Source organism: Alosa alosa, chromosome 1 (genome assembly GCF_017589495.1).
Source record: "Alosa alosa isolate M-15738 ecotype Scorff River chromosome 1, AALO_Geno_1.1, whole genome shotgun sequence".
Taxonomy (NCBI): Eukaryota; Metazoa; Chordata; class Actinopteri; order Clupeiformes; family Clupeidae; genus Alosa; species Alosa alosa.
The window spans coordinates 13119258-13131306 of NC_063189.1; positions in this window are offsets into that span (position 1 = coordinate 13119258).

The following is a 12049-nucleotide window of genomic DNA, read 5'->3' on the forward strand; positions in this document are numbered from 1 at the left end:
GAGTGCTGGTGCCTGCGGTGGCCTTTTGTAAGGCAGGATCACAACTGACACACTATCTTCAGCATGTCTGTCAGAGAGATCCTCATCACAATAAGTGGCTGTTATGGCATTTAATAAAGTGGCCCCTTTTGGAGGAGATGGCTGCAAACTACAAATTCTGCCTCATTTCCCACAGAGGCCCTTGCGTTTGGCAGATTTTAAATTCAAATGAGATGCCCAAAGTCATTCCAGTCAAAAAATTTCCAATTTAATTTATACACAGTGCTTGGTATTCATGTTATTCTTTGCTGTCTTCAAAATATGAGAAAGCGCAGGCATTAGTGGAAAATAGCCATGAGCCAGCAGAGAATTAGCATTTAAAATGGAAAAACCTCGATGTAATGAGCCACTGCTAGTAGGAGATTTGTTTTTCATGTATGGGTATTCCACAAATTGAGCATTGTTCAGCAAAAATAAAATGATTTGCCTTAAATAAAAGTGTTGAAAGAATGACTCATCCTTGAAAACAATAGTCACCTTGTAAATACATTTGAGATTAATTAGAAGAAAGTAGAGCATAAAAGGAGTAATTTAAAAAGTGCTGTTTTCTCTGTTCAGTTGTGATTGGTTCATTTATGGCCATTTAGAGATCAAACACCCATGCAAAATGAATCACACTGAACATGATGCACGGCTTGCATGCGAGCCTCACAGCAGTCAAAGGCAAGTTTTATTTGCATGTGTATGTGACTGTGAAGAAGAAAGGATGCAGTGGAATGGAAGTGTCTGCCAGAGTCAGTTCCGGTGTGGGTTAGAGATCAGCTGCGTTATGTTCCATCCTCCAACATTATGCAGACAGTTCAGTCTCAGCTTGAAGAGCTTTGTCTTTAATGAGTTTCGAATGAGTCAGTTACAATAGTTCCGAGATAATTGAGCAATCCACACAAAAGTCATATTGTTAAATAAAATGATTTAGGAACTAGATGTTGGGCAGATGTTTTTTCTATTTTGCATTTACAGCACAGTCTTCTTGTGTCAGTCAAGAGTCAGACAAATTTACCAGATTGACAAGCGTTTCTGTTTTTGTGGTTTTTGTGTTTTGTTTTGTTTTTACAGCAGAAAGGATGTTTTTTATAAATCACACACTCGCATACTGTTTTGGAAAGATCATAAACTCAGTATTAGATTAGTAAAAGTATTAGATGCTCAATGAATCTTAAGTTAATATGTTCCATAAGACAGTTTTAGGGTTAATCTCAGTGTATTCATATTGATCAGTCATGATTTCATTTTAATTGTGATGGGGAATCACCTCAAGCCTCCCACTCCATGTCCAAGACTTGGAGTGGAGAGAGGGGAGTTTACAATAGCACAGCTCTAGATGGGTTGTTGCCATAGCAACACACTTGATGACTTGATAGATTAGCGATTTGTGTGTGTGTTGGGGGGTGATCTGTGTAGAGTAGGGTGTTTATTTTCCGGAGCTACCAAGAGGGAAAATAGGATGAAAACTCCACAAATGATATGAGGGGCAGCACTGCTATAACCCAGGCCATTAAAATGCAGAAATCTGCCAGAAATCCCCAGGTATTTGTGTGCTCTTCCATGAAATTAAAATTGTTGTTGAACCATGGATTAACTTGGGGCAAGATAATTGAATATAAAATTATGGGCGCTCTGACTCTTATGTGGTCATTTTTTTGTACTCTTTGCATGTGTAATTCTGCTTAGTCTTATATTATATATTTGTTTTTTTATTGTCCTCATCTAATCATATTGTTTATTGCCTCTTCAGATGAATAATGTGTGCTTTTGAATGTGGCTCATTAATCTTCACTTTAGTAATTGGATATGTGCTGTCTAGGACAGGCAAGGACTCATATGTATTTTAATATGGTGAATGCTGACAAAGATCTTGAATAATTCATGACATATGAAGTTGCCCCTCTACATGAATGTCCAGTGTGTGTGTGTGTGTGTGTGTGTGTGTGTGTGTGTGTTCAGTGAATTTGCTTCCCACACTACTATCAGCTCCCCTAAGCTGCCACTGGATGCCAGTATAGTTCTTGAGTAGCACTTGTCCCCATAGCAGCCACAACCTGCCAGCAGAGTGCTATGGTGTCATAGGATCCTTCCAACACAATCTGTCCTTTTAATGATGGCGCAACCTGGTGCTAGTGTTGCCAAAGACACACAGACATGAACAATTGTGCCAGAGTCCCTTCTCGCACCAGAATGTTTTATACTAGGGCAATTCTCAGTTTAGTTCAGATCACTTTGAAATGTAATCCATTTCCATAATCCAAATACTGACCATAAAACAATTTTTTGTTATATATTCATTTTATTTTTCTCATTAAAGCAACACAATGTTACAGAACTCTGGAGGTGTCATTGCAGGATATTTTTTTTCTGTACATCCAGAAAATGTGCACTCATTTTACTAAATGGTGTGCTCATTTTACTAAATCATACTCTTATTTTACTAGATTGTGCTCTCATTTTAATTTTAATGCATACAGTTCACTAATTTGGGCATACGTTTTACTAAATTGTGCGCTCATTTTACTAAGTTGTGCCCTCATTTTCATTTTTGTAAAATGAGACCACAGTTTAGTAAAACGAGTGCATAGTAAAATGAGCACACAATATACTAAATTGCGCACACAATTTAGTAAAATGCGCACACAATTTAGTAAGCGCACACAATTTAGTAAAATGCGCACACAATTTCTCGATATACAGAAATATTTTGCAATGACACCCTCCTGGCCTACCATGGGTGCCCAATCCAATGGAAATGTACAAAAATGTGAATTCCTTCATTGAGCCCTCATTTAAAAGTTGGGCAAAGTGAAATGTCTGTCATCAAGTTCCAGTACATGAACTAAAACTATTGAGATGCAGATATGGGAAGATTGAGCTGCACATCAGTATTTGGGTTTAAGGTCCTTTCTGTGTGTTCATCAGTGTTTGGGTTTAATGTACCTTCTGTGTGTTTGTGAATGTGTGTTGGGAATGCAAGATACCCCGCTTGATTTGTAAAATACTGCTATTGTGATAGTGTAGTTCAGTAATGATAGTGTAGATTTTACCTCTTGTTTTCCATGGCGCATTGATAAAGCTTATTCCGATGGTCTTCCAAAATGGCATTAAGAAACCACTGCTTTTTATGGTCATTGTGGGAAACCCATTGCAAGTCAGAATTATATTGTTCCTTGATCTATATGTTCAATCTGAGTTTCTTTTAGGGTACAGGGGATAAAAGCAGCAGAGTGGAGAAGAAAGGGAAATGGCATGAGCCTTGGTCAACCCTTGACTGAGCTTCAGGCACAGCATAGCAAAACAGCTCATCAAGCTCAGTGAGTACATTTGCTAAGTGCATTTTCAAGCCCCCTGATGTCCAACACATCAAAGACGTGCCTCTGCTGTTTTTTTGTTTTTTGGGGGGGCTTTTTGCTGCTGCTAAGTCTATCACTTCATCAGAGGTAGTTGAGGGTAAATCCACCTGTCAGCAGTGTCGCTGAAAAGCTTGAGGATCCTTGTGCTGACTGTTACTGAGGGATCTTGATGTGTCTATTCAATCTGTAAACAATGGTCAACAGTTAATGGTGTACTGTCACTGCAAGATATCTGACCAAGATGATACATTTGGCTGTGGGAACACAGTGGAAGTGATGACAATCTGCCAGGCATTGTATATTGCAATAAACCTCATGGAACTGTTTAGACTAGAGTTTAGGAGTAGTAATGCATGCTATACTTTGAGGAATGACAGATCAGCTGAGATGTAGCCAAAGCACTATGCACCTTGCGACTTCCGCTTGTGAATAAAAATAATTTGGGGCTTATAAAAGTATATGCATGCAGCCTAATATATCATGGTGTAAGTCGATTTTACATGTTTTCGGGTAAGAGTGAAAAGCAGTCTGCAACAAAACTAGGGTTACTCTTAATCATTGGGAACATTGTGCCGCCTGGGAGCGACGAGACTGGTGCAATTACACAAGCTTCCCCAAATGTAATTATTATACAACTGACAACTACTCTGGAGTCAGTAGGTTACTGATTTGACCGTTTTTTAGAATGGCATAATGACCATTGTCTTACCGACATGAAGGCTATGCTGGCATGCCAGAAAAAGCAGCTACCAAGGTGCGTTAAATGATCGGCTAAATTGGCTGCACTCATGCCCTCCCTCACAAGTCACAGTCAACACTGACAGCTTTAAAATATAACTGATTAACTGTGGCTGTCACTTGAAGTCCCTGTTGCCTGCTTACCATCAGATAGGCCTATACTGCTGGCATGTTATCAGATGAATATTGACCGGAATGCAAAAATTATGCACTGATTTATATTATATTATATTTGGACTAAAATGACAGATGATGTCCAGGCAGGCACAGTGGTATGGGGTTGAATGAATGATATCTGACGGCCTGACGGCCTGGTCGGAATGGCCCTTGGGGCGACTTGAATATTTGATCTCTTCAATTAGTTGAAGTATAGGCTAATCTGATTTGACGCTGCAAATGGCATTTTGTCTTAATATCATCCATGAATTGATTTGAGGACACATAGTCAGTTATTGGGTTGAATTTATCCTGAATAACTGCACGTGTATTCGGGTATATTTGATATCTGTTTATCCATTTATTTCCAAATAATGTAGGCCTATTCGGATTTGGGCGCATTTCTTATTTCAAACCCATTCCCCACTGTCCGGCTTTCTCTATGGTTATGTTTACATGGATGGACACTTATAGTCTGACTGTTGGCCTCATTCAGAATATGACAATATTGTGATTATAGGATTTACATGAGTTGGTTGATAGAAAATTCCATTCATATTCCCATTTTACATGTAACACAGCATAATCCGATTATTACTAGCAGTCAATCAGAAAATGCATCTTATTTGGAATATTGTCTTAATCAGGTCAATATCGGAATATTCATGTGCATGCAATGTCCTATGTCTGGTGTAGTCATTCAATTAGTGTTGCAGTATGACTGGATTAAATTAAGTCTTGAACAAATGTTTGTCATGTTTAGCTTAGACCTGTTGCTTATTTACGCAGTCTCTATTAAGTGTTGACAACATATTGATATGGCAATATATCTATAAATTCTTTTTGAGAAACTTATAGTTACACTGTTGTCAAATATCAATATCCCTACAGTTAATTTCAAATCGCATGCATCCATTACCAGAGTCACTAGCCTACTTCATGCATCCTTGTGATGGCAATTATTATGACCACCGCGCAGCAAAGCGGCGGTCATTTAGGTTTAGTCAGATTTTTTTTTTTTCTTTTTCGCATGTCCAAATTTCCGTCAAGGATTCCCGGGACACTGTAAGACCGGGGTACACGAAACTTGGTGGGCATGTAACCCCACATGGATAGCATGGAACCTCCTGTTTTCGTTTTGATCTGTAGCCCCCGCTGGACTGGACCCCCCGAAAGGAGGGTAGGGCAGACACAGTTTTCTGTGAATATCTCGAGAACCGTAGGGTTTAGGAGGACCATTTTTTTTTTGTTGGTTGATCTCAAAGAGCCATGTCAACCCATTCCATAACCACTCCCGTAGGGCCTAGAAGGTCCACCTTTTTTTTGTATGTTGGTCTTAAGGGGGCACGTCAACCTATCCCATTACCACTTATTTCATGTATAGCGCCACCTAGTTAAAAATTAAAAAGCGAAACATTAGGTGTTTTCATCACAATATCTCTGGCTGACATGGTCAAAACTGCACGAAATTGAAAGTGTATGATCATTATGACACCCTCCGAATGCATGCCAAGTTTCGTAAACCCATTCCATATGCACACATGTGCATAAACAGATACACACGCACACACTTACATTCACAGTAATCCTACGTATGACACATACTCACACAGTAGACATATATATGCATGCACACACACAGGCACATAAACAGGCAAACACACAAGCACATGCACATGCACGCACACACACACACCCACACACCAACACACACATAAACATAAACATGTACATGCACACATGCACACAATTCAAGAATTTCTCAGAATTATGAACAGGCAAGATGGGGGTGGGGTTGTATAAAATGTATATTACATGTGAAATCTATGAACTAATCATGTTTTGGTACTTGTTGTCTAGCAGATACCAGTGAGAATTGAGTGTGCATAATGCAATTCAGTGAGACAGTTAGAATCATATATGCCTTTCAGCGTGACTTATTTTTGTGGAAAACATGTGCTGGACTGGGCGGCGGTCATATTTTGTACCGCTTTGCGGTACATCTAGTTTTAAAATGAATAAGGGCAATCTTCTTCACACTGTCAAATTATTTGTATATTTTAACAGGCACAAAGCTAAAACACTTTGTACACTGTCTCAATTCAGTTGTGAAATGCACAAGATATACAATTTACACAGATATCATGATGTATCACCGAATTTTGCAATATTGCAGAATCGCTGTATTGTGATATTATCGTTATCGTGGCCAAAGTATTGTGACAATATCAATATCATCGGTGCTTCCCATCCCTAGTCTCTAGGCATGTATTGCTAATGCAACATCTTTTGTTCAGGTTCTAGCAGCAGACATTTGGCTGTGGTTCATTTTTAAAGGCATGGCTTGAGAAATCTCTGAGTCTCTCTGCTGAAACATTTTACTGCAAGCAAGATGTTTCCACACTGCCCAGGAGTGAGTGCCTAAAATGTTTCTTGCATTATGCACAGTGCATAGCGAAGATGCAAAGCAGCTTGTGCCATGACTGTTTAATTGGTATTCAATTAGGACGAGCCACTTTGAGCTTAAATTAGTGAAGTGCCTCCATTTTGCATGGTCTGCTGAAGATATGTGCATGCCCAGTCTTGCAGCAGGAATACGATCTCTGAGCTCTAGGCTCCCCATCCCAAACCAGACAGCCTAGCTCAGCCCAGCTCTGCCCAGCCATTGCACCGTGGGTCGGGTGCATTTTTAATTGCATCAGGTTGTGCACTGGAGTCACAGGCTGAAAAGTGCACTCTGCCTTCACCAGTTTTTCAGAGCTGAAATGTGTTTTTTAAGTGTTGCTCCCTGCAAACCATCTGAGCCTTCTGTTTTTTTCCCACAGGGCAGGGCTTCTCTGTGGAATTCTCTGCACATTTCAGATCCTTTCCCTGCACAGTAGTTGTCCAGGCTGGGGTTGGATAATAGAGGAGCATTGGTGAAATTGCCCCCCAACCAATACTGAAAGATGCTTCTTCCTGGTGACTATTGTTTATTGTGTGAAAGTGAGAGCTAGAGGCTCAGCAGTTTCGCATTTCTGAGGGAAATACAAATCCTGTTATGATGAGCCATAATGCTTTCTAAATTTGCCCCCTCGATTAGCTCTTGGAGAATGCCAGGCTCTAAAATGTACTGTTGGGCAATATGTAACATTTGTTCCTTTTTTTGTCAATTTCAAATTGGCTTTAATGGTAGTTATTTTATGGGCCTGTCTGTGTGGATGCTCGACCTGTCTCTGTTCATTTTCATCAATCAAAAGGATCAAGCACTTTAATTTGTTACTGATAAGATGCTGCAACAGTGCAAGGATTACAGCAATACACAGCTTGAAGGAATCCATAAGTTCATCTAAACCTTTATTCAGATGTCATGTCACTGCAGAAATATTTATGAGGACATCTTACCTCCCACTCAGTACAAACACATCAAGGTCATTAAGAGAGAACTGTCACTTTTCATCATCTCCTTGCACAGATGATGGAGCCAATACAAATGTTTTCAAGAATTAATATTAACAAATGTACAAATTCTTTGGCCCACACCTTTGCTTTTGAATGTTTTTTTGGTCTATGTCATTCTTGCTTTCTTTCTCTCTCTCTTTCTCTCTCTCTCTCTAAACAAGCACATCTATTTGCATTCTGAGTTTACTGTATCCCTGCCCAATTTGCAGATAAAAGTACTGCAGCAGCTCCGCTCCTGAACAACCTCAAGGTAAAGAGTGAGTGTTGTTTGTCTCTCCAGTGCATGAGAGCAGGAATAAATGAATTAGTAAGCAGTTTTGTGGTCGGGGTGGAAGCTCTGTAGTACTGTGGAGTACCTTCACTCTAGCTAAATTAGGTCCCCATGGTAAAGTGCATTCCAACTCCCTGCACACCAATAGTATGCTTTCGCAGTCCACAACTCTGCCAGTGGATGATGATGAGGGTGATGTGCACCCCATTGTTTTTGTCCACTACTTACTTATTTTAACCCCATCTCAGTCCATTTATGCACAGCATGTGCCTTTGAGCAATTTATAATTGATGTCCTTACAATTCATTCTGCTGGACTTAATTACAAATGTGCCTGCAAATGCTCTCCATCCAGGCGATGCTCTGATTTAGAGCTCTGACACTTATGAAATGCTGCTGCAAATTGACTTGATGGATACTCCCTAGAACAGTTCACAGAAGGAGCTTTTTTTTAATCACGTTTTAATTAGTCATTGCAATCATACCAGCTTAGCTTCCACTGACAACCTGTGGTTCCAGCCTACCCATAAGCCCCCAGTATGAGCTGGAAGAAAAATGAGCGCGCCTCAGCATTCAGTGATGAATTATATTCACATGTGATGTATGTAGAGAGAGAGAGAGAGAGGGAGGATAAAGGGAGGAGGGAAAGGTAGAGAGAGAGAGAGAGAGAGGAGATATAGAGAGAGAGGAGGAGAAAGGATAAAAGAGAGAGATGATATAGAAAGAGAGAGAGAGAGAGAGAGAGGAGGAGAAAGGTAGAAAGAGAGAGAGAGGGGAGAAAGAGAGAGGGAGAAAAGAGAGAGAGAGAGAGGAGAGAGAGAGAGCAGCTCGCCCAGCTTCTGTGTATAGCTTCATAGTATGATTGGTTGTTTCTTGTTATTGGTGGTCTTCAGTCTTTTTTATCTGTCAGTTTGTGTTTTCGTCTTGATTGACTGGGTGAATGTGCAGTGGCTAATCCATCTCTCAGCAGGTTGCACCAAGCAGACACATTCTTTTTTTCCTGTTTCCCTTAGTTCCGTCCATATGCTTTTCTGCAGCTAGGTTGCTTTGCAGGCTCCCCGTAGGCAGTCAAGGTTTTATTAGCTTTTTTCCCCATCTTCTCTCCTCCCTCCTGTTAGGTCTCTCAATAATGATGGGATGAAGACGAAATTGCAAATAAATATAGGAGCTCATAAAACCCTGCGGTACCTTCCGCACCAGCCCTCTCCCCTGCACAATCTCTCAAGCTCTGCTCTCTCACTGTGTGGCGAGAGGCGAGAGTGGCCCAGGTAACAATGTGAACATAATTGTAAGCTCTCCTGAGCAAAATCAGCCTCCATGTCTCTAAGTCTCGGGCCTCCCTATTGTCATTCCCAAGGTGTCAAGTTAAACAGGCTTCCTTTCTTTTCTCCCATCAACCCTCTGCTTTCATCTGCACAGTTATTTAGCCCAAACACTTTGTTGTCCTCTAAATCTAATTACGGTGCAACTAAATAGCAAGACCCAGAAACCTCATTCAGCGCAGCTCCGACAACAATGTGGTGCCAATGTGTTCCGCCGCTCTCAAAACTCCCAGAGGCGGCAGAAAATGAGATCCCTTGTCCCAGAGTGCTGATGGCGGCACGTATCCACTGTTGTCCCACAACACCTTTGGGTTTCCAAGTCTGTGGCTAACAGGAAAGACTAGACAGGAAGAGTGATTGAATTTGCCTAATTTCTGCCACTCATGCTGGCCGGGAACAGGCTTTATATATCCCTCTGCAGTCCGAAGATTAAAGCCCCACATGGCGTCTCACAGAGTGCTCCCTCTGGGGCGCTGGGGTGTCATCTGTGGAAACAGTTGATTAATTAGTGCAGCTCTGTCATACCAGAGCAGTAAATGTTTACACAAATATCAGATTCATCATGTGTTTGTGCCATGACATGCAGCTCTTTCAGAAAAAAACATCTAGAGGTGCAGGCCTTCTTAAAGGCAAGGCAAGACAAAGGCACAATTCATACACATTAACAATTCAAAGTGATTCACAAATTAACAGATGCAACAGTGGAAACATAATAAATGAAGAAAGGGTAAAGTGTATGAAATAAATGAGTGACTAAAAGGTGTCACATGTGACGTCACCACATGACTTTACTCACACTTGAGGTACAAGCCACTTGGTACAATATTCTCCCAAATAATAGATGATGGTGCGGAATTATCCCTCACATTGGCATCTTTGAGGCCACAGAGACCAAGTCCTGGTTGTAGTTAGACAGAACACAGTAAAATACATGACGTGACAGAACTGCCAATTGCAGCAACTTGATTCATGTAGGCATTTACTGTAGACATGGGGCCAATCCCAAAGTGAGCCCTAAGGACTAAGGACTAAAGACTCACAGACTTAATTGATCTCAGGTGCTGTGAGTGAGGCCACATGGGTTCCTTACGAATTTGGGATTGGGCCATGGTGAAGACGATGTACTTAAGTTTAAACTGAGTATCAGATTGGGGAAGATGTAAGTGACTTTGAACTTGGCATGGTTGTTGGTGCCAGACGGGCTGGTCTGAGTATTCAGAAACTGCTGACCTAGTGGGATTTTCACATGAGAAGGATCTGAAAAAGAAAATACCCACTGAGTGACAGTTCAGTGGGTGAAAATGCTTTGGTCAGTGGAGAATGGCCTGACTGGTTTGAGCTGATAGAGGCAACAATGACTCAAATAATCACTCGTCACAATCGAGTTATGCAAAAGAGCATTGAATGACACATCGATCCTTGAAGCAGATAGGCTACAGCAGCAGAACACCACACGGGGTCACTCCTGTCATCTAAAGACAGAAAACTGAGGCTACAATTCGCATTGGGCTCTCCAAAATCAGACAAAAGAAGATTGGAAAAATTTTGGCTAGTCTGATGACTCTTGATTTCTACTCCAACATTTGGATGGTAGGGTCAAAATTTTGCACAAACAAATCTGCTTTGTATCAATGGTTCAGGCTGTTGTTGGACATGTAATGGTATGGGGGATTGCTGCTTGTTTGTGGGTCTTTCAGCCTTAAGTTTTGTCTTCAGTAAGTGAAAAGGATGCTCAATTAGGTTGAGGTTATCTAACTGACATATATTCTATAATAAGACAATACAATACAAATTGGTGGGTTAGCTTTAGCCAATAGCATCTAAGTAGCTGCCACCATCTTTAAAAATGGTGACAGTCATTTCCAATCAAGCCACATTTTCACTGACAAGCCAATCTGGTGCCCCATTGCCACACAAATATATTGCCTATGTTCTATGGATTTGTGGATGTTCCCATGATCTGGCAGATTTCAACCTGTGAGGATCAGCTAATCCATTCCACATGGACAATCAGATCACACTGTCTGACCAGTTCATGCAGAACATCAGGTAACATACTTACCAACATACAGGTCACATACTTTTCTTGCCTATCTACAGTATGAAAGCATTTTTCTTGACTATGAGCAACTCTTCAAAATCCCACCTGTTCCAGGTGTCTTGTACAACTGTGCTGGCTGCTCCTCCGTTTTCCCTGTAGTTGGGGAGTTCTCTTTGCATTATTGCAGGAGGATAGAAGCAGCCATGAGATTTTGGACTAGTTCACTGTCTAATCACATCCTCTAACTCCCTGAGAATGCCCGCAAATTAGCCCATCTCAGCATCTGCTTAAAACTTAAACTGCGAGACCACGGCTATGAGGGCATAATTATGTCACTTTAATCCTCTTTATCCTGATGAAATCATGGGGACAGTGCTTGGCTCTTTGCATTGAGATATTTCATCTGAAGCATAGCAACTATCAATCATTTAAATCCACAGTTGCCAGCAATCATCTTAAATAAAGAGTAAACCACTACACCAATTATGCCTGATATTATTTCATTTTATCTTGGTGGTCTTTGGCAGAAAATAAGGATAGGCATCAAATTACAGTGCTGACATAATCTCACAAAGGGTGTCTAATAGCTGTCACCCATGTATATTCATGCGTCCTTTTGAATTTTTTTGTGTGAAAATTATGAGTTGTCTCCCTACAATCAAACATTTTCCCTCCTCTCATTTGATGAAAGACAATTAGCT